This window comes from Neofelis nebulosa, chromosome 14, assembly GCF_028018385.1.
Source record: "Neofelis nebulosa isolate mNeoNeb1 chromosome 14, mNeoNeb1.pri, whole genome shotgun sequence".
Lineage (NCBI taxonomy): Eukaryota > Metazoa > Chordata > Mammalia > Carnivora > Felidae > Neofelis > Neofelis nebulosa.
Window position 1 is genome coordinate 69,101,968 of NC_080795.1, and position 21,953 is coordinate 69,123,920.

Consider the following 21,953-nt stretch of genomic DNA (forward strand, 5'->3'; position numbering starts at 1 on the left):
CAGTCTCTGGGCATCGGCAGCAGCACAGTCCCGTGAATGTTCCTGGCTGGTGAGAGCCTCCCGCAGAGGGGCTGAGCGGGTCAAAGCCTCAGTCTCTCGGAAGTTAGGGGTCAGGAAACACAGCCGCACCTGAGATAAAACTCAGGAGGGAGGTGCTGCCTGGGGCTTGATCACAGACGGTGTAAAAGCGGGGAGTGGACGGAAGCTGAAGACAAAGGACGGGTGCGCGATTGCTGATCGGGAAGAACAGAATTCTGACACTAGAGGCCGGGTGGCTGGGTGAGGCCATTTTTTACCGCTCCCACGCATGCGCATACGCACCCAGGAGCGCCACGGCACTCCACCCCAGTAGGCTAGCAGCGCCATCTAGTGGAGAATGGAGCCATTACACTAAGCCCCGCCCAAATGGGCTAACCTCGCTCTTCAGGAACACACATCTCTCCTCCCGCTTAGTTTACGGACTATAAAGCGGTTCATAGTTTGACTTCTAGGGGAAAACGGAGTAATTTCCATCGTATTTCCGTCTGCTCGCTGGTCCATCTATTTAATTTTCTTTTTTTCCCCTTTTTCATTTCCTTTCTTTTTCTTGATACAGAAAGAGAACAAAATGATTTTTATTTTCAATTTTTATTAAAACTATCTTTCTTTAATTTTTTTCTACTATATTTTTTAATTTTGTGTGAATTTTTTCAAATTCTATTTTACTTCCATTTATTTCATTTTATTCTATTTCAATGTATTCATTTTTTCAAATTTTCAAATGATTTCTTTTTTTTCCTCTTTCTTTCCCCTTTTTTCTCTATCTATCAAGCCCCTTTCAACACCCAGACCAAAACACACCTAGGATCTAGCATCGTTTATTTGACTTCTGTGTGGTGTGTGTTGTTTTTAATTTTTTAATTTTAATTTTTTAATTTTTTAATTTTAATTTTTTAATTTTTTAATTTTAATTTTTTAATTTTTTAATTTTAATTTTTTTAACTTTAATTTCTTTTTACCTCATTAACTCCTTTTCTCCCTTCAAAATGATGAAAGAAAGGAATTCACCCCAAAAGAAAGGGCAGGAAGAAATGGCAGCCAGGAACTTAAGCAACACAAATACAAGCAAGATGTCTGAACCAGAATTTAGAATCATTATAGTAAGAATACTTATTATCGAAAATACTTATTATGGAGTCAAAAATAGATTAGAATCCCTTTCTGCAGAGATAAAGGAAGTAAAAACTAGTCAGGATGAGATAAAAAATGCTATAACTGAGCTGCAATCTCAAATGGATGCCATGGTGGCACGGATGGATGAGGCAGTGCAGGAAGAGCAATACAGAGGACAAACTTCTGGAGAATAATGAAGCAGAAAAGAAGAGAGAGGCTAAGGCAAAAGAGCACTATTTAAGAATTCAAGAAATCAGTGATTCATTAAAAAGGAACAACATCAGAATCAAGGGTCCCAGAAGATGAAGGGAGACACAAAGGGGTAGAATGGTTACGTGAGCAAATCATAGCAGAAAACTTTCCGAACCTGGGGAGAGACTCAGACATCAAAATCCAGAAGGCATGGAGGACTCCCATTAGATTCAACAAAAACTGACCATCAACAAGGCATATCATAGTCAAATTCACAAAACACCCAAGCAAGGAAAGAATCATGAAAGGAACAAGGGGAAAAAAAGTCCTTAACCTACAAGGGAAGACAGATCAGGTTTGCAGCAGACCTATCCACAGAAACTTGACAGGCCAGAAAGGAGGGGCAAAATATATTCAGTGGGCTGAATCAGAAAAATATGCAGCCAAGAATTCTTTATCCAGCAAGGCTGTCATTCAGAATAGAAGGAGAGATTAAAAGTTTCCCAGACAGGGGCGCCTGGGTGGCGCAGTCGGTTAAGCGTCCGACTTCAGCCAAGTCACGATCTCGCGGTCCGTGAGTTCGAGCCCCGCGTCAGGCTCTGGGCTGATGGCTCGGAGCCTGGAGCCTGTTTCCGATTCTGTGTCTCCCTCTCTCTCTGCCCCTCCCCCGTTCATGCTCTGTCTCTCTCTGTCCCAAAAAAAAAAAAAAAAAAAATGTTGAAAAAAAAAATTTAAAAAAAAAAAAAAAAAAAAAGTTTCCCAGACAAAAAAAAATTAAAAGAGTTCATGATCATTAAACCAGTCCTGCAAGAAACTTTAAGGGGGACTCTTTGAGGGGAGAAAAGATGAAAATACATGCATACATACATACATACCAAAAGCAACAAAGACTAGAAAGGACCAGAGAACACCACCAGAAACTCCAACTCTACAAGCAACATAATGGCAATAAATTCATATCTTTCAATACTCATTCTAAATGTCAATGGACTAAATGCTCCAATCAAAAGACATAGGGTAACAGATTGGATAAGAAAACAAGATCCATCTATATCCTGTTTACAAAAGACCCACTTTAGACCTAAAGACACCTTCAGATTGAAAGTAAGGGGATGGAGAACCATCTATCATGCTAATGGTCACCAAAAGAAAGCCAGAGTAGCCATACTTATATCAGACAATCTAGACTTTAAAATAAAGACTGTAACAAGAGATGAAGAAAGGCATTATATCATAATTAGGGGGTCTATCCACCAAGAAGACCTAACAGTTGTAAATATTTATGCACCATATGTGGAAGAACCCAAATATATAAATCAATTAATCACAAACATAAAAGAAACTCATTGATAATAATACCGTAATAGTAAGGGACTTCAACACCCTACTTACAACAATAAACAGATCATCTAATCAGAAAATCAATAAGGAAACAATGACTTTGAGTGACACACTGGACCAGATGAACTTAACAGATATATTCAGAACATTTCATCCTAAAGCAGTGAAATATACATTCTTCTTCATTGCACATGGAACATTCTCCAGAATAGACCACATCCTGGGACACAAATCAGCCTTCAACAAGTATAAAAAGATCGAGATCATACTGTGCATATTTTCAGACCACAATGCTATGAAACTCGAAAGAAACCACAAGAAAAAATTTGGAAAAGTACCAAATACTTGGAGACTAAAGAACATCCTACTGAAGAATGAATGGGCTAACCAAGAAGTTAAAGAGTAAATTTAAAAGTACATGGAAGCCAATGAAAATGATAACACCACAGCCCAATCCTCGAAGAGAAAGCAGGCAAAACCCTTTTTGTCTTGGCCACAGCAACTTCTTACTCAACACGTCTCCAGAGGCAAGGGAAACAAAAGCAAAAATGAACTATGGGACCTCATCAAAACAAAACAAAACAAAACAAAACAAAACAAAACTTCTGCACAGCAAAGGAAACAAGTAGCAAAACCAAAAGGCAACCAACAGAATGGGAGAAGATATTTGCAAATGACATATCAGATAAAGGGTTAGTATCCAAAATCTATAAAGAACTTATCAAACTCAACACCCAAACAACAAAGAATCCAGTGAAGAAATGGGCAAAAGACATGAATAGACACTTCTCCAAAGAAGACATCCAGATGGCCAACCGACACATGAAAAAATGTCAACATCTCTCATCATCAGGGAAATACAAATCAAAACCACAATGAGATACCACCTCACACCTGTCAGAATGGCTAACATTAACAACTCAGGCAACAACGGATGTTGGCAAGGGTGCCGAGAAAAAGGATCTCTTTTGCACTGCTGGTGGGAATGCAAACTGGTGCAGCCACTCTGGAAAACAGTATGGAAGTACCTCAAAAATTAAAAATAGAACTACCTTATGACCCAGAAGTTGCACTACTAGGTATTTACCCAAAGGGATACAGGGATGCTGTTTTGATGGGGCACATGCACCCCAATGTTTATAGCAGCACTAGCAACAATAGCCAAAGTATGGAAAGAGCCCAAATGCCCATCGATGGATGAATGGATAAAGAAGATGTGGTACATATATACAATGGAGTCTTGCATGGCAATCAAAAAGAATGAAATCTTGCCGTTTGCAATTATGTGGATGGAACTAGAGGGTGTTATGCTAAGTGAAATTAGTTAGAGAAAGACAAATATCATACGACTTTACTCATATGAGGACTTTAAGACACAGAATAGATGAACACAAGGGAAGGGAAGCAAAAATAATATAAAAACAGGGAGGGGGGACAAAACATAGAGACTCTTAAATATGGAGAACAAACAGAGGGTTACTGTGGAGGGGTTGTGGGAGAGAGGATGGGCTAAATGGGTAAGGGACATTAAGGAATCTACTCCTGGGATCATTGTTACACTATATGCTAACTAACTTGGATGTAAAATAAATAAATAAATAAATAAATAAATAAATAAATAAATAAAAATAAATAAAAATTAAAACAAATAAAAAATAGGGACACCTGGGTGGCTCAGTTGGTTAAGTGTCCGACTTGGGCTCAGGTCAAGATCTCGTGGTCTGTGAGTTCAAGCCCCACGTCAAGGCTCTGTGCTGACAGCTCAGAGCCTAGAGCCTGCTTCAGATTCCGTGTTTCCCTCTCTCTGCCTTTCCCCTACCCACACACTGTCTCTCTCTCTCTCTCTCAAAAATAAATAAACATTAAAAATTTTTTTAAATAATTTAAAAAATAAAAAATAAAAGAGTTTTTAAAGTATCATCCAGGATGAGGGTAGTGTCTGTACTGTTTGAGGACTATGAGACAAGCTACTCAAAATCATTGGGCTCAAAGCAGGAGGGTAGATTTTCAAAACAGTTGAAAAGTAATGGTGATTCAACACAGTAATACAAATGAATAACAGTGAATGAAAAAATAAATAAAAATTAATTCATTAATCACAGTGAATCAAAAAATAAAAAGTAACTAATCACTGAATCAATGAATCAAAATAAAAATGAGCAAACTATAGAAACAGGTAACAGCATAAATGACCCTCCCATACAGGATATTGAGCCAGACACCAAATGAGACATACAATGTGATTTCATTTATGTAGAGCTCAAAAAAGGCAGAATTAGTCTATATTCTTTTGGAATGCATATAAAAATGGTAAAATGATTTTTTTGATTTATTTAGTTTTGATAAAATGAGTTTTTTTTTTTTTTTTAAGCAAGGGATAGGATTATACCAAATGTCAGAATCCTAGGTTCTCTCCATAAGGGGGGGTGGGGTCCATGAGCGTGAGCAGTTGGAGGGACAGAGGTCTTCTTGGGTTCTGGCAACCATCTCATTCTTGGCCTATGTGGTATTTCCTGTGTATTCACTGTATAGTAATTATTTAAACTGTATGTCTATCTTCTGCACCTTTTAAACCATAGCATATATAAAAAGAGGTTTAAGGGAAAAAAAGCACAATGATCTGTGAGCAGCATCGTGGAAGGAGGAAGACTCAGTCTCCCCTGGGATTAGGCTCAAGCTAGTCATCAGATTCTGGGCAGACAGAGGCAAAGGAGGAGGGCAGCCTCTCTTGCAGAGGGCCACAGAGTGATGGTGTTAGCAGCATCCCACAGAAGAGCAGGTGGGGACATTCTGTGAAATAAGGCACGTGAATCCAGAGGAAGTGACCCTAGTCCAGAAGGACCGAAGGCGTTTTCGTCTAGGGCATTAGGAAGGATGGGACAGAGGGAGTTGAGTCTAAGCAACAGACCTCAAACTTCTGAATGGAACTCAGGAACAGTTATTCAATGTCCAAACTGACACAGCACACAGGTTCTGCTGGGTCCCATTTCTACCAGCAACTCCATCCTGGTCAGGGGGGGGTGAGCTACCAGCCTACGCGGAAGCCACAGTATCTGTGGGACCTGACAGGCACCAGTCCCGCCCCCCATCCATTTTCATCTTTTTCTTCTTTTTGCTGTAAGACCGTATCTGCCATGAGCACTGTATCTCCAGAGCCCAGCACGGTGCCTGGGAGACTGATGCTGGTTCAGCCCTTGTGGAATGAACTAAAGAATGAATGAAGAATTCCTATTTCATATTTGTAGAAGCTAACTAAACCTAGAAGAGCTGCAGACGGGAATGGAGCCAGCAGAGGGACAGATCGCTTAATACGCACCATTTAATCCTCAAAACGGTTTTCCGTGACCAGCCTGATCTCTGGTTCCACAAGCTCCCCTACATTTTTTGCAGAGCCCAGACTTGGGCAGCTGGGGATAAGATACACCGAGGAAAGGAGCGAAAAGCAGGCTCTTGTTCCTTTAGTAAATGGACTTGCTACACTTTTTTTTTAAGTACAGAGCTGTTTTGAGATCATTCCTAAGTGAGAGCTCTGTGGGGAAGAAGAGTGAATGGTTGTTTAAGGCAGTTGCAAGGCTGCAGAGACGGCTGGAGGAATGGCCACAGATCGAACCAGGTCGGAAGGAGGCAGAAACAGATCAATGAAGGAGACTGGGCTGCCTCACATCTCAGACACCTGGGGTGGGACAGAAAGACGAAGCAAGCTTGCAGGCAGGGAAGATTAGAAAGGGAGCGGGGGAGGGGAGGCATGAGAGGGCCAGCAGGCACAGTAACAGGAGTTTGTTCTCCTGACTAGCGGGGAGCATCGCAGGCCCCACAGGGGGGTGGGCATGCCTGCTGCAGGGGCCTCCTAACCAGTGTCCGTGCCTCTGGCTTCTCGTGGATCCAGCCAGCACTCCCCACGCTGCTCTGGGTTAGCATGAATGGCAAGAGGCCTGTGTTCCACTCCAAGCTTTAGAAGAATGCCGTTGGGTAAAAACATAATGCAAGCCACGTCTGTTATGTTATAGTTTCTAACAGCCACGCAAACAAGGCAAAAGAAGACACAGGTGATCTTATTTTTGATAATACATTTAATTTAGCCAAAAGTTTCCAAAATGTCATCATTTCAACATATAATCAATGTAAAAAATATCAATGAGATACTTACGTTCCTACGGAATCAATGAAATCCTGTGTGTATTTACACTGAAAGCACACCCCGGTCAGACTGGCCCCATTTCAAGGGCTTCGTGGGCACAGGAGGGGAGTGGCTACTGCATAGGACAAGGTAGGGCTGCTGGGTGACCCTGAGCGTGACACTCCACGTCTCTGAGCCTCAGTTATTTTCCTCCATAAAATGAAGTTTGGGCTCACAGCATTTCTAAGTTACCTTCAATACATTACGGACACACGTTATCAGCAAAGTAAAGCTCTGTTTCATAGCAAGGGACTCCACCTCCCACTCCGGCCAGCTGGTTGCAAAATGTGCAACAGAGGCTGATATTTCCAAACAGCAATACAGATCCACTCAGATGACCAGGGAGTAGGCACAGGGACAGTCCCTGCAGCACAGCCATTGCCTGTGCAGATCTGGAGCTAGAAATGTCAAGTTTGTGGCTGTATGCCCCGCAGCGTTCTTTTGTGGTGTCCTCAATCTGCAGAGATGAGAAAAGGGACATTAACTTCCACAAACCATGCAGCCGCTACCAGCAATGAGGGCATCAAAGACAGAACCTTTATAAGCAGGAAACCCAAAGACCTTAAGGGTCCGATTGGTTGCCTAAGTTTCTTAAGAGAATTTAACTAGTACTTTCTTCTGGAAGGTACACTGCTGGAGGTCACACGTTTGCTGTACTGGTGGCAAAGAAGGTGGGGGGAAGGGAGGGGTCTCCCTTCCAGGAGAACTATTCCCCAGAAGATTTTTCTCCACTGCCAAACTCTGCAAAGACAAGTGCACATTCCGGCCATGCAGCTGGCTTATTATAGAATTCTCTGGAAGCTGTCCAAGTTGGATAGAATCGTGCCTCACCTATACTCTGACTCTAACTTGCCTGAGCATATCATCCCCCATCCTCTTACCTGCCTGACTTAGAACCTGTTCCCTGTGTGCTGCTGCATAGTCTCGCTTCTTCCTACCCATGCTCTGCCTTTTGCGAATGCAGCTCTGACTTGAATGCCCCCCCGCCCCCGGCCCTTCTCCACATTGCAGAACGCATCTCAATATTCAGCTCACAAAACTTGCAGTATTTCCTCTGTGAAGGCTGTCGTCATTCTACCAGGCAGAATAAGCGGTGACTTCTGTGTGTCCACGGCTCTTTGCACGGTATCAGTGCCACAGTGCTTCTCAGTGACGTGCACCAAACTCCCCGCGGTGTGGAAATGGACAGACCAGAGTTCAGATCCCGACTCTGCCATTAACAAGTTTTGTGCCTCTTGAGCAAGTTACTTAACTTCTTGCAGATTCCTCCTAAATAAAATGGGGACCAAAATAACTACCCGCTGATGCTGCCAGGTTGTTTTAGCTAATCTTCACAAGATGCCACTCAATGGTGTTTATTAAAGCCGATAGCATTGAAAGCACCAGATGCTTGTGCGTTAGTCCATTCAAAAGACATTTACTGAGCAGCTCTTAAGGGCTGGCACTATTGTCGAGGAAAAGGAGAAAGTCTGGTAAATAAGTGAGTCAGTCCCTGCCTGGGAGCGGCTCGTTACCTCAATGCACAAGCCTCAGTCTTTGATGCTGGAACACGAGCTCCTCTGGAAGGCACGCAAGCAGTCGGTGACTGCCTTTGGTAACTGGGCTCTGTCGGGACACCTGTCGCCAGGCTGGAGAAAAGGAGACTGCTGGAAAGGAAACAAGACAAGGCTGTGTTCAGTAAGACGGGCCTCCCTAGGAGTCCACGTGGAACCGACAACAGCTTAACGCCATCTAGAACATGCCCTGCCCCTACCTCCCTTATATTGACTTCCCATTTCAGAGAAGGCTCTGCCCCGCCTGAGAACTGGGAGCCACAGCTGAAAGTCAGCAGGGCCAGCACATGGTTTCAGGAGGATCGTGACAAAACACATCTCCCCCACCCCACGGTTCACGGGATGGAGCCCCCGTGTCAGACTCTGTGCTGACAGTGTGGAGACTGCTTGGGATTCTCTCTCCCTCTCTCTCTTCCCCTCCCCTGCTCTCTGTGTCTCTCTCTTTCTCTCTCTGTGTCTTTCAAAATAAATAAATACACATTAAAAAAAAAAAAAAGGAGTAACCCAGTGAGTCTATCAACCATTTTCAACAATTATTCAATCTTGTTCTGCCTCTACCTACACTCACTTTCCCTCCTCCTGTATTATTTTTGAGGAAGATCTCAGACATCATATCATTTACTCCATAATATTTCATCCCAGCTGTATACTGAGCACCTTCTAGATAGGCTTACCCTGGCCAGGCAAAAACAGATGGGGAAGACTCTGGCCCTCACAAAGCTTGGAGGGAAACATGGATCTGCTGAAACATGCAAAGTTGAGGCATTTATTTATGCAACAAATGTTGTAGCGTGTGATTAATGCCAGGCACAGTTCTCAGGGCTTTACAATATTAATTTATTTAAACGTAGTCCTCCAAAGTCCCCAGGGAGGTAGGTAAGATGATCTTCCCCATTTTACGAATGAGAATGCTGAGGCACAGAGAGGCTAAGTGTTTTTGCCCAAGGTGACACAGCGAGTAAATGGTGGAGCTGAGGTGCACAAATTGCTACGAAGACACAGCAAAGGAAGCGGATCATTCTATCTGGGACCACTGAGGAGTGAGTGGAAGTTCCCCATGTAGACAAGCAAAGTTCCCCGTGTAGACAAGGGTGTGAACAACGGTCCAGAAAAAGAAAGAGCTCAAGACGCAGGAAGCAAGAGTTTTGGAACGGCTGGACCTGGAACTGGAAAGGCAGGTGAGACAGGGCTATGAAGGGCTTTCATGTGCCGAGTGGAGCAGTGTGGACGTGCCATGGCCTTGGGACAGCCCGCAGAGCCTCAGCAGGTGAATGACAAGATCACATCATATTAGAAAGACAACTCTGAAAACTGCATGGAAGACAGACTGCAAGTGGGAGAAATAGAAGGGCTGTGCGTGTCCAGGTAAAGCTGGGAGGTGATCACGTCTGGACAAGAACCATGGAAGTAGGAATAGAATGAAAGATACAGAAATAGGAATCAAGGGACATGACGATGATCGGAACTTCCATTTCTCAGAGTGTTGGCAGAAGCCCAAAGCTCTGAACAATAAAAAGCAAGTACTACGAGTTCTGAGACCCATGCTGGACACGCTGACAAAGAAGCTGAGAAGTGACCGGACCCCGTTCTGAACCCTTCAGCCCACCCCCCACCACCTCCACTCCCCAGATAAGAGCTGCCTAGAGATTTCCCCGGGAGACATTTCTTCGCAGAACATTGTTGGCAATATAAGGGAGGAATGCTCTCCCCTCTCAAGCCAAGAGAGGGAACTCAGTGGCCCCCAGGATCAACGGGACACCAGAGTAGTGGGGAAATTCTTGGGAGCACATGACAGTCTTCTCAAGAGTTGGGTGGGACAGAATGAGGTGACTGACTGTTACTCTGGGGGAGGGCTGGTGGGACCCGCCAGCAGAGCCACAATACCGCAGCAGGAGACACGAGGAGCTTCTGAGTTCATAGCAAAGGCATCAGATGGTTAAGAGACGGCCTGCCTGGGTCGCTGCTTCCCCGCAGGAAGAGGCTGCATTGTGCTGCTGGCAGCTGCTGAGAGGCGGTTGGAGAGGGCTGCTTAGAGGTGCAGGATGAGAGCGCTTTGGAAGGGGTGATGAGTCACCATGGCAGGCCTGACCGCTCTCTGATGAAAGCCTTGCTTACAAGGGTGGCCCTTAACTGGTGTCGGCTGGTGACTGGGAAATCAGACCCTTCCCAGCATCCCCAGGACTGACCGCCGTTCTGGCTGTCTAGGCATAAACTGATCGCACAAACGGCATGGTTTATGCCAAACACGTGCTTCCCTTCCAGGAGTCTGGAATTGGGGGCTGTGCCGGGAAGAGGGACGTCCGTACTGGCCTCCAGTGAAGACTCTGGTGAATGGTCTCTAATGAGCTTGTTGTCACAACTCACCGCTGGAGAGTTAAGCGTGTCCCGGGTGACCCCACCAGGGAGGACCTTTGGAAGCTTGCATCCGGTTTCCCCGACTGAGGCCCCACGTGTCTTTTCCCTTTGCTGGTCTTGCTCCTCATCCGTGCCCTGTAATGAATTATAGCTGTGAGGGCTACTCTGTGCTGAGTCTCTGCGTCTTCCTCGTGATTCCCCAAATCTGATGGTGTTGCCAAAGAACTCACATAGCCCCCAAGAGAAGCAATGCCAGCATTTGGGTGTCGGCCAGATACAGGGGCACAGATGTCAGACGCGATAACATCGATCACGGAAAACCATTTTTAGATTTTAATTGCTCGGTTTTCTCCTTGAGCAGATCCTGGGGAGAGCAGAGGCCATGGGGGGCGTGTGGGAGGAGGGGAGAAAGAGCAAATGAAAAAAAAAAAAAAAAAAACAACCAGACGCAGACGAGGGAGCCAGATGAAAAGTGCACACCCCCTCCCACTTTGCAGAGTCTGACCTGAGCTGGGGCGGGAAGGAGAGTTGGCAGGAGGCTGGCGGGGGGCGGGGGCAGGCAAGGGGGAGTTTGGGAGGAAAAACTGAACTAGAAATTAAGTTTTGCTATTTCTAATATCAAAAATAACCGTAAATAACTAGGAAGAGGTTAGAAAAGCCATGTGATCTTGAAATGTTGTCAAGGATGGGAATGAAGGTCCAGAGTGTATATCTGAAGACAATATGGGAGCAGAATAAACCTATTTCCCGGTTGGATTTTACCAAGTCCAGACGATCCAATAGTACCAAAACCCACTTTCTAAACGCGAGCCAAGTGCTCCCTAAAACCACACAAGGCCTACAGGTAAGCACGTTCATCTGTAGTTCGAAGACCAGTGGCTTTGAATTCCAGCTCTGCTTTTTTAGCCATGCAGTTTTGGCAGAGGGTTCTTAATCTCTGAGCCTTGATTTCTGTTGTCCTAAAATGTGGTCTTGAATGTCAAACCTCACACACGGCTCATTGTGGGAAAGAATGAGAGAAGATACATTAAAGGGCCTACTCGCTTTGGAGGGCTCAGCAATAGAACCCTTCTCCTATTGGTCACCCACCCTCTTTCTCCCTCTTTGGAGTTTTGTGAAATATTTGGAGGAGGAGGGAGTCTGTGGGGTTGCGTGTTTTTATGGTCTTTCCTCTGTTGGTGGGAGCGAACGTTTGTGCAAGTTTGCCGAATGTGTAGTTGGGGAAGCTGCAATTTGGGCCCAGGAGACCTGGTTCCTCAACTGCCTCTCACAGGTGAGTCCAGCGGCCACCAGCACTGGCTCTGGGATGCTGTGTCCATTCCCAGTATGAACCTTGCTCGCTGTCTCTCCCATCACGCATCCCTGGGCTATCGTGTTGCTCAAAGGGAATTTGGCTGTGTTTCCTTCCCTATTAACGTCACTCTGATGACAGATTGAAGTGTATGTTTTTCCATGAGGATAGACATATCCACATCCTTTCAAAGTACATCTCCATCCACTCCTTGGACAATACAGGTATGCCTGAAATTCAACGCGTGGAAAATACTGGATTTAAATAAAGCAAGTAGATGAAGGTATTCCTCAAGTGAAGGTAGCGTTGCAAGCCACCCTTCAAGGCCATAGGATGTTTCTGGGAACCGGAGGACCCATAGGCTATCCACCCAGCTGTGAAACTCAAGAGAGCCTGTTTCCATCAGGAACTGCCAGCTGGTCCTTCTGCCAACAAGAGCTTAAAACACTCCTAGCGCACAGTTCTTGGGTTTCCTTCTTATCTTTACCACTGCATATTTAGACCTGATGGGAGCGAGAATGCAAAACAGTAGAAACACGCATATTTAGCAAATATATTTTAAGCAAACTTTATTCCTCTCTGACCTTCATTTTCCTCTTCTGAGAATGAGGAAGGCAGACTAGATCAGTGGTGTCTTAACCTTGCTGCATCTAGGATCATCTGGGAGCTTTTAAAAAATACAGATGCCCAGGCCCTCTGCTCACCAATTAAACTGGAATGTCTGAAGTGGGGGGGGGGGCAGGATATGGGTGTTTTCCACAAGCTACCAAGGTCATTCTGATAGGAAGCTCCCACTGGGCTACATGACGTTTGTTATTTCCACCTCTAATATTCCTTTTATGATCTTTTGTTTCAAGGGTGGCCATAAAACAGTGGGATGGCTTCCCATACTTCTCATGAAAAGCCACCTGAATACCAATCTTTCTCTTTGTATAGTTGAAGGAATCCAGGCCAGCCTGTGGATTTGGGACTGACCAAGTCATAGCATGGTTTTAGGAACTTTTCTACTGCTACACATCTGACAGGTAATGATGAACTCTAAGACCCGAGGAGTGAAGAAATCAAATGGGGGGCTTTTCGGGTCAGGCAAGGAACATAAATGTGTGGCTGAGACCAGGCATAACAATAGACAGGGGTGGGGTTTGGGGAACTAAAAAACATGTGCCTTGCCTATAGGCATTTAAACAAACTCCTTTTCTCCTTCCCACTCTCCCCTCCTTCCCTCCCTCCTTTCCTTCCCTCTGTCCCTTCCCTCCTTTCTTCCTACCTTCCTTCCTTCTTTCTTTCTTTCCTTCCTTCCTTCCCTACTTTTCTACTTTCTTCCCTTCCTTCCTTTCTTTCTTAAATATCACGTTGGCAGAATGAGAGACTAATCTGTGTGCTCACCTCATCTGTGGGTCACCTGTTTAAGACCCCTGTTCAAGACATTCTGATACATTAGGGAAAAAAATAATGAAAATATTACAAAGGCATCTGCCTCATTATTAGACCTCCCCAAAGACATCAAGTCTTCTACATTCCACACTGCAGTAGACAATAAAATTGAGACATAGACAATAGGACCTACTGCCAAATGCTGCTCCAAACCTACTCAACCTCCTTTTCCTTCGTGCATTTCCATGGTTCTACAGATCTGGTTCCATAATCTTCAGTCCAATATCTGCTTACTGTTCTCTGGGTTCTGTACCATTCTGGTTTCCCTCCTGGACTTACCATACTGCCTTCCCACATGGAATTTTGAGCAGAAGCTCACAATTTCATTCTCTCTCATGAAAGCATACAGCTTCAGGGAGGAGAGCCTCTCCAATCCCCCAACCCTGGAGAGTCTCCCAACCAGCCATCTCCTAACTCAGGGTTTCTCAGCCTCAGCATTATTGACATTTGGGGCCAGATCATTCTTTTGTGGGGGAGCTGTCCTAGGCATGGTAGGATGGTTAGCAGCATTTCTGACTCCTACCCGCTAGATGCCAGCAGCAATCCCTCCCACATTTCCCAGCATCCCATGTGGAATGGAGACCCACTGCTTTAAGTACACACAGCATCCCAGTGCCTGTGAGGAAAATGGTACAGTAAAGCTCCATCAGTTTGGGACATAGCCAGCATAATATCCAAGCTTCCAAAAGAGAGGCCCCAGCTGAAAAGGAAACAAGCTTCGGTATGATCAGCTGTGTCAGTTCTATTTAATTGTAAATTTGGACAGGCTCTGCTGAGTGAAGTACAGAATGTTTTTCGCCTTGGGCACTGATATTATATTAGAATAAAAGCAACCTGAGAGGCATTTGTTTTTGTGGAAAGTGCGTGCATGGGCAAATCTCTGCTCATCAGATTGTTTTGAATTAATGTGGAAACTATAAATAAAGTGCTCTCTCTTTTGGGGGCTGGCTTTGATCTATTGTTATCCCTCCCTTTTTCGAATTCTTTAAAGGCAATTTTCATTCAGATCCTTCATCAGTGAAGCAAGCGGACCTCAGTAATTCTGCTGAAAAGCCTCTGCCGCTTTCTGCACACAAGCTCCATGTCAATCAGCCAGCTAGCCTGCTCCCTTCCATGGCTGTCCCCCTAATGCCCTGGAGAATGGAGGGTGGATAGGCAGCTAGGCTGAGGTAACTTGGACAGGCGTGTAATGGTGAAGAGAACAAGTCTGACTGACATTTTCTTCTTGTGTTAAGGTTATTGAATAATTATGCTAGAATTACTGTAGTCAAAATCCTCACGTGCCCTGGAGAAAGGGGCACAAAAGAGTTGACTGGGTGAGGGGCATGATTCAGAATCCTTGGGCCCAGTTGAGTCATTAACGACTAAATCCTCTGAAGCAGCCCACATTTCCGCAATTGTTGGAACCCACGTGTGAGAGGTGACATGAGCTTCCGTTGCCGCAGGCACTTACAAGTCCAGAGTAATGGACCGTTAGTGTGCCAAATGGGTATGGGAGGATTGTGGAAGGAGGAAGAGAATGACCCCCTCCTCTGAAATAGTCCCAGCCCTGCCTCTTACTTGCTTTGTAATGTGACCTCCTCTGAGACTCAGTTTCTTTGCATGTAAAATGAGGGCCATCATATTTTTTTCATAAAGACATCAAAAACTTTAGAAATTTCTGTGGCAAGTGCTTGGCATAATGCCTGGTTCATGGGAAGTCCTGCCTATCATCATCATTCTCTTCCTCTTCGTCCTCATCACTGTCATCACCATCACCATCATGACTGCCACCGTCATTCTTCGTAGGGCGATGAATGGCTTTGGTGGATATGTGCTAAACTCTTCTTCGTTTGTGGCAAAGAGGATTCTAGGTTATTCTTTCCATGGGATGTTTTGGCAGGAGGAGAGAACTTTTCTCAGTCTCTTATTTCTAGAGAAAAGTGAGAAGTTCCCCAGAAGTTTGGGTCCTCATAGACTTTCCAAGACTGAGTGGATAATAGCAGCATTCACGAAGACTTAGTTCAAAGATCTAGAAGGCTATGGAGGGGGTTGTGCAAATCGAAAATATGCTTCCCTGCCTGTCTTTCCCTTAAAGAGCATGGGCTGTGATTTTATAGAAATCGAAGACTCACGTGTCAACAAATATCCTCTCCACTCCAACTGGCCTGCCAGAGTAAGTTAGGAAAACCACGTGGATTAAGGCATAGGCCATGGACAAAGAAGGCAAGTGCATGTGGAATCAAATACTGACTCCTCCCTGTAGTAGATGGGGGACCCTTACCATCTCTAAGCCTCATTGTTTTATTCTAAAAAGATGGGTAGAATAATTCTTGCTTCACAGGGGATTCGTTTCTGGTGCAGTTTCGCTAGGATGTACGACGAACTAGAGAGGAGGATTGTATTCAGTGCAAGAAGTTCACTAAGTAAAAGTGTTCTTATAACGAAGGGCTGTAAGATGCTGAGGCCGAGGCAACTGTTTTGCTCCAAGTCAGAGTTGAATACCAATGAGAGAGGAGACTTTCCTCCTCCTCTCAAGGTGGTGGCCACACTGTGTAAGGCTGGAGGGAGGGGAGAGGGGGAACTCTTTCATAGATAGGATCTGAGATGCAGCTGCTCCCAGACACAAAGGATCAGAGAGTCACAAGGCAAAATGACAGAAGCATCAGAAATGCTTCCTCAGGAGGGTCAAAGCCATCTGTGGGTCCACAAAAGACAATCCAAGAGATCCATGGACCATAAAGGGAAGATTAGGAAGGAGCGAGGGCCCATAAATTTCGTTATTTAGGATGAAGTCAGAAACTGTGGCTTGTTTGTCGTGACCCTTTGATGCTTCCAGCTGGTGTGCCATGGGAAACAGCGGCTACACATGGATTTACAAACTGCTCATCCTTGCAGCTAACAAGAAAGTATGCAAGGTTCGATCTGTGGGAAGGGCAGAATTCTATCACAGAGTGCCTTGCTAGGAATCAGGAGTCCAGTTCCTAGACCCAGCTCTGCCCTCCATGTGATGCCGTGGATCTCAAACCAGGCTTTGCCGGTTGGACGTTCATCTATAAAATCAGTGGTGGACTTCGTTGGAGAATCCGCATCCAGGAGGTCAAGTAGTTGAATTTGGTAGTAACTTTGGTTGTCCTATCCGAGGCATTGGGAATCTGAGTCCAAGGTTCTTGGGATGTACCTGAGTGTCCAGGGGAAAGCTGCACCCCCTCCCACCTCCAGTCATCTTATATCTAGAACAGAGGAAAATCTCCCTACACCAAACCTAGCAATTAGCCCAAAGCACTCAAGGAATCAATTTTTTTCTGTCACACAATTTGGCACTCTGTCTTCTCAGCAAAATGTGGCTAAACACATAGGTCTTCCCTAAGGGAAAAAAATACGCTGGAGAGAAATCCAGTTTTAACCGAAAGATGACCTACACACCTCAGAATGGCATCCTCCCCCTGCAACGAGGTGGTTTACCTGCCCTGTTATACAGACCTGAATTGCTCACCAAAGGCTCTCGATGGTCCACTGGGAAATAAAAGCAAAGACAACCTCACTTTTCAGAGACTTTAGGGACTTATCCTCATTTGGAGTGTGTGTGGAAATGAATTTTAAGCACAAATCTGTACTTACTGAGCTTGAAGCAAATTGGAATCTTGACCGCAAGGAATGAAGGTGGCTAATCTAATTTGAAGACCTGCATGCAGGCAAATGAGTGACTGTGAGCTTCTTGGGACCCAGGTCCTTCTATTGCCAAATACTCGAGAGAGAGAGGAATAATGCATTCATCTTCAGGGCAGGATAGGTCTTCAAGAAATCCAAGAGCTTGCTTCCAGCTCTAAAATGGTGTGACTATGGGTCTATGACCCTGTGATCCCTAAAAATTACTGCATGAAAGTAGAAATTCGCCTCAATAGGTTCACAAACACTAGTAATGGAAGTTACTCAAGCTATTTGTTATAAGCACCTACCATATGCCAAGAAATATTAAACAGAGCTCTCTTTTTCTGTCTCTATTCTCCCTACCTCTCTCGACATAGATAGATATAGATCTAATTTCACACCAAGAGCCCTGGGGTTAGCATTATTATAACCATTTTAAGATGAAGTGATTGAAGTTCAAAGAGATTACATAACTTGACCTTGATAACCAGCTGAAAAATGGAAGAGTCAGCGCTTAAACTCTGATCAGCCTGACTCTAAAGAATTTTCCAGCGTTTCATCCTTCTTGGGCATGTATTGGATATGGGCATATTTGCAGAAACATAAAGTGATAAACAGTCGTGGTCATAGTGGTTTAATATCCCCCAAACAAAATAAAAGTGGTGGCCGTTTCCTGTGATGATTCAATATAAGAGAATAGCACTATACCTCAGAGTATGAGGTATGAAGTTTGGCAGGGCATTTCCTTCCAGGAGTCATTTAGGGTCTTGCTACTCAAAGTATGGCCCATGGACCCCTGGCATTGACATTCACCTGAGAGCTTCTAAGAGTTTCAAGCTTTGCCCTAGGGCTACTGGATCAGACTCTTAATTTGCATTAAAAGTCTGAGAAGTTTGGTTCAGGGCACCAAGGCATAATATGGATTGTTCCCAAAGCCATGGACACCCACAAATCGAGGCTTCTGGAGTGTTGTGATTTATAAAGATTTTAAAGTCTTTTACAAGGAACACGGTACATAATAACATAACATGTATTGAACACTAACTCTATCCCAGGCACAGTATTCAGCACTTTGCATTTATTATTTTATTTAATTCTTCTAACAGTTCTAATAGGCGCCCAGTCATTATCCTCATTTTGGAGAGTAGGAACTGACGTTCGTAGAGCTCAATGAACATGTTCAAAGTCACTTAGCTGGTAAGGGGTGGTTCTGGGATTGGAACACAGACAAGACAGTGTGATACTAACGCTTCCAACTTTGAATTGATTAGTGCACTACGCTGCCTGTCCGGCCCCAACAAGGAAACACTCAGAAAAGTTTGATGGAGCATTGTGCTTCATGGAGGTTAGCTAGCATTATAGTTTTCAACAAGGGCTTCACTCTGCCCAAGTGCAACCTCCCATCAGTTACCAGTTCTGCAGAAGGCGATTATTACTAATTAAACAGTAATTAAATTAAATTTATTACTGAGTAATTAAATGTCTCTGGATTAATGAAGAAGTAAATTAAGCACAGTGACCAGGCTGTGTCAATAAGAATAGTCCCAATGGACATCGCTTGGCCTCCTGCTATGACACACGGACATAGTACATGCTTGCCAAACAGGGTTTAACCTGGATCACATCAGATGAGTGATGAACCCAGAGAAATTGTTACGGATTACAGGAGACTAAGCAGACGTGCCAACCCAATAGCCTGTGTAACCCCTGACTGGATCTTGAAAGGGGTGAATGGTGATGGAGATATCTATGAAAGTGGTTGTGGACACAGCTGAGGATCTCTGAGTAGGGACTGTCTGTATCGTTAAGTAATAGAACTGTATTGATGTTCAATTAATTGAGTGTGACCATTGTATTGTAACTGTGTAGAATAAGTCCTTGTTCTTAGGATACGCATGCTGAAGGGTTTTGGGTTTGAGAATGATTTATATATGCTCCTTCTTTTTACACGGTCCAAAAATAGAGGCGCAAGATAAATCAGATGTGGCACAATGTTAATTTGTGACTCTCGATGAAATAAATACGGGTGCAGGTTGTACGGTTCTTTCAACTTCCTATAGGTTTAAAACTTCAAATTTACTATTTGGGGAAAAGTGAATTGGTGCTGATTCAATGTTAGTTCAGTAAAATGACGCCCACTCAAGTAAGAGTCACAGGAGAGTGTATGGTGGAGGAGAGATGTAGGGATGAGGGGCTGGGGAGAGAATTTATTGGAAGACCAGAAATTACCAAGAACCTAGGTGAGCCAAAGGTAGGTGGCCTGCTCGTGAATGTCACCTGCATGCATTTTGAAGTGTAAAATTGAATTTACACCTTGTTGACTTTGGTGTGGTTTTTCAGCCCTGCCCCGCTAGATCCAGTCGGGAGTTGACACTAGTCCCAGGCTTCCCCCAACACTCATCATTTTGAACCAATCCCCCAAGCAACCTTTGCCTCAGTCCAGATATATTCTGGGGAGTTCTTACGGGGCCCCCACCCCACTTTCTTTGCTGAAGAGTTGGTCCTGGGCAGTCACTTTTGTCCTACTTTACCCTCTCTCCTAGCCACGGGGACAGTATGATTAGACACCTAAACTGAGCTGGTCAGTCAGATTTCTCCCCCAGGAATCTCAAAAACCGAGAAAATGAATCTGCTCTGGGAATCTGGGATGAAAAAACATAGTTGTTAAAGTTAGCTGAGCCAACTATAGCCAAAAGCATGCTGAAGTTATAAAGAAGCAGAAACCATAAATGCACAGAGGAAGGTAGTCATCCGCAGAGAGGAGAATGAGAAGGTGTGTGGAGAAATATAGATGAGAGACCTAAGTCCCCAGAGAGTGAGAAACAACTAAGAGCTGATTCATCCCAAGGATTAACTCCTAGCTCTGCTGCCCCTTAAGCCTGATTTCCTCCCCACCCTACCCCCAGGGAATCCTCTCTTCCTCCTTTCTCTGAACTAATAATTAAGTAAGTTTCAATTCCTCCAGCAGGCAACATCCCCAAGCTATTCATTCCACCCTCCCCTCCTTTCATCCAATGCCTGTCTCTGAGCCAGCCCTGCACCTGAGCTCACTTGAATGGTGACATGATTTATTTTACTGTTTCTTTTGTTAATGTACGGATTGGTGGGATATTTGTTCTATTTCTAGTATACTGATTGCCTTAGGGATTCTAGAGGGCCAGGGACAGGAACTGCACTACTTATGTTTTTATTATAAAAGTAATACAGGTTGATCATAGAATTCTTGGGGAAAAATAGAAAAGGTAAAAGAAGAAAAAGAAAAATCATTTGTAATTCTATCATCCAGAGATGAGTCCTATTAATAATGTTTGGGCTTGTTTCCTTCAAGTCCTTTCAGATTTAGCAATATAATTCAGATTACGTGGCACATACAACTTTGAATCCTCATTTCCATTACATGGAAAGCATTTACCTATATTTTTAAAGTTCTGTTAAAGTACTCTAATATCAGCATGATGTTCTATTTTATATAAAATATATAAAACATATAAATATACAAATATATGAGACATAAGCATAAATAACATATAACATATATGAATAATAACATACAAATATATGAAATAATCTGTACACACTCTTATTATTGTATATGTTGGTGGTTTTCATTGCTTGCTAATATAAATAACCCTGGGATAAACATCTGTGTGTTTTAGATTCTTAATGCAAATGGACAAGTCAGTTTCACAAAAGGTCACAGTTTGCTCTTTCTCCTCTGCTATCAAACTTTTCTTGCACAGCCTCTCTCCTCGTATTGCTGCAAGATTTTTTACCTCAATACCTCAAGGTTCTTTGTCTCGCCACGTCCAAGAATGAAGAGATAGACACAGAATAAAGTGAGCAGCAGGCAAAAGTTTATTAGAATATAAGATCAGAAAGTAAGAACATTATGAAAGCTCTCTTTGCAGAGAGGGGGCATTCAAAAGTGAATGCCCTCAACAATAGACAAGGGACTTTGTTTTATAAGGTTCTGGTCGGAGGTTCCTACCACCAGTCCCTCACCCCTCACCCCATTCCTTCCCCCTTGCTCTTCTCAGGTTTTACCCTTATTAGCTGGGTAACTCTACATGCTTAGTCATTCCTTTGTAATTGGCTTGTTTTCCATTGAATGAGGTGTGGTCTATGGCCATACTGTTCCTTCTGGGTCATACATTTTATGGTCCACTACTTATTTTTAGTCAGGTCTTTTGTCAAATTCCCAAGGAAAACCTGAGGGGGGAGTGGATGGTGTCTGTTACATTCTTGGGAGAAACCTCATGCCTTGAGGGCCTTTGCTTAGATGCTCCCAGCATTGTTTTCAAATCCGGTTTTCCCCACCCAGGACCTCAAGCGCTCACCTTTGCCTCTGTGCTTATTTCACCCTGTCTTTCCCCACCATAGCATGGCTGTCACTGTTTCAATGTTTACCAATCTAATCATTAAAAAAAAAAAAAATAGTTCATATTTGTTTGCATTTTTTAAAGTTTTTACTTAAACTCCAGGTAGCATACAGTGTAATATTAGTTTCAGGTATACAGTGTAGTGATTCAACACTTCCATACAACACTCGGTGTTCATCACCACACGTGCCCTCCTTAATCCCCATCACCTATTAAAACCGCCTCCCCGCACCTCCACTCTGGTAACCATCAGTCTGTTTTCTATAGTTAAGAGTGTATTTCTTGGTTGCCTCTCTCTCTTTTTCCTTTGCTCATTTTTGTTTCATAAATTCCACGTATGAATGAAATCATATGGTATTTGTCTTTCTCGGACGTATTTTGCTTAGCAGAATACTCTCTAGGTCCACCACATCATTGCAAATGGCAAGATTTTTCTTTTTTATGGCTGT

The 21,953-nt window shown here is 43.9% G+C and overlaps 1 protein-coding gene across 9 annotated transcripts in view; it reads right to left on the reverse strand.

Moving 5' to 3' along the window:
• Window positions 1–6,732: 6,732 nt before the first annotated feature.
• The window catches only part of LRATD2 (LRAT domain containing 2), a 131,817-nt gene continuing 116,596 nt past the window's right edge, over window positions 6,733–21,953 (reverse strand). For 6 of the 9 annotated variants that reach the window (XM_058699058.1, XM_058699055.1, XM_058699050.1 and 3 more), the window contains one exon: window positions 6,733–8,508. The gene's annotated coding sequence lies outside the window, so the exon portion shown is untranslated. The remainder of the gene's footprint in view (window positions 8,509–21,953) is intronic. The other 3 variants (XM_058699049.1, XM_058699047.1, XM_058699048.1) reach the window with 3 other exon arrangements.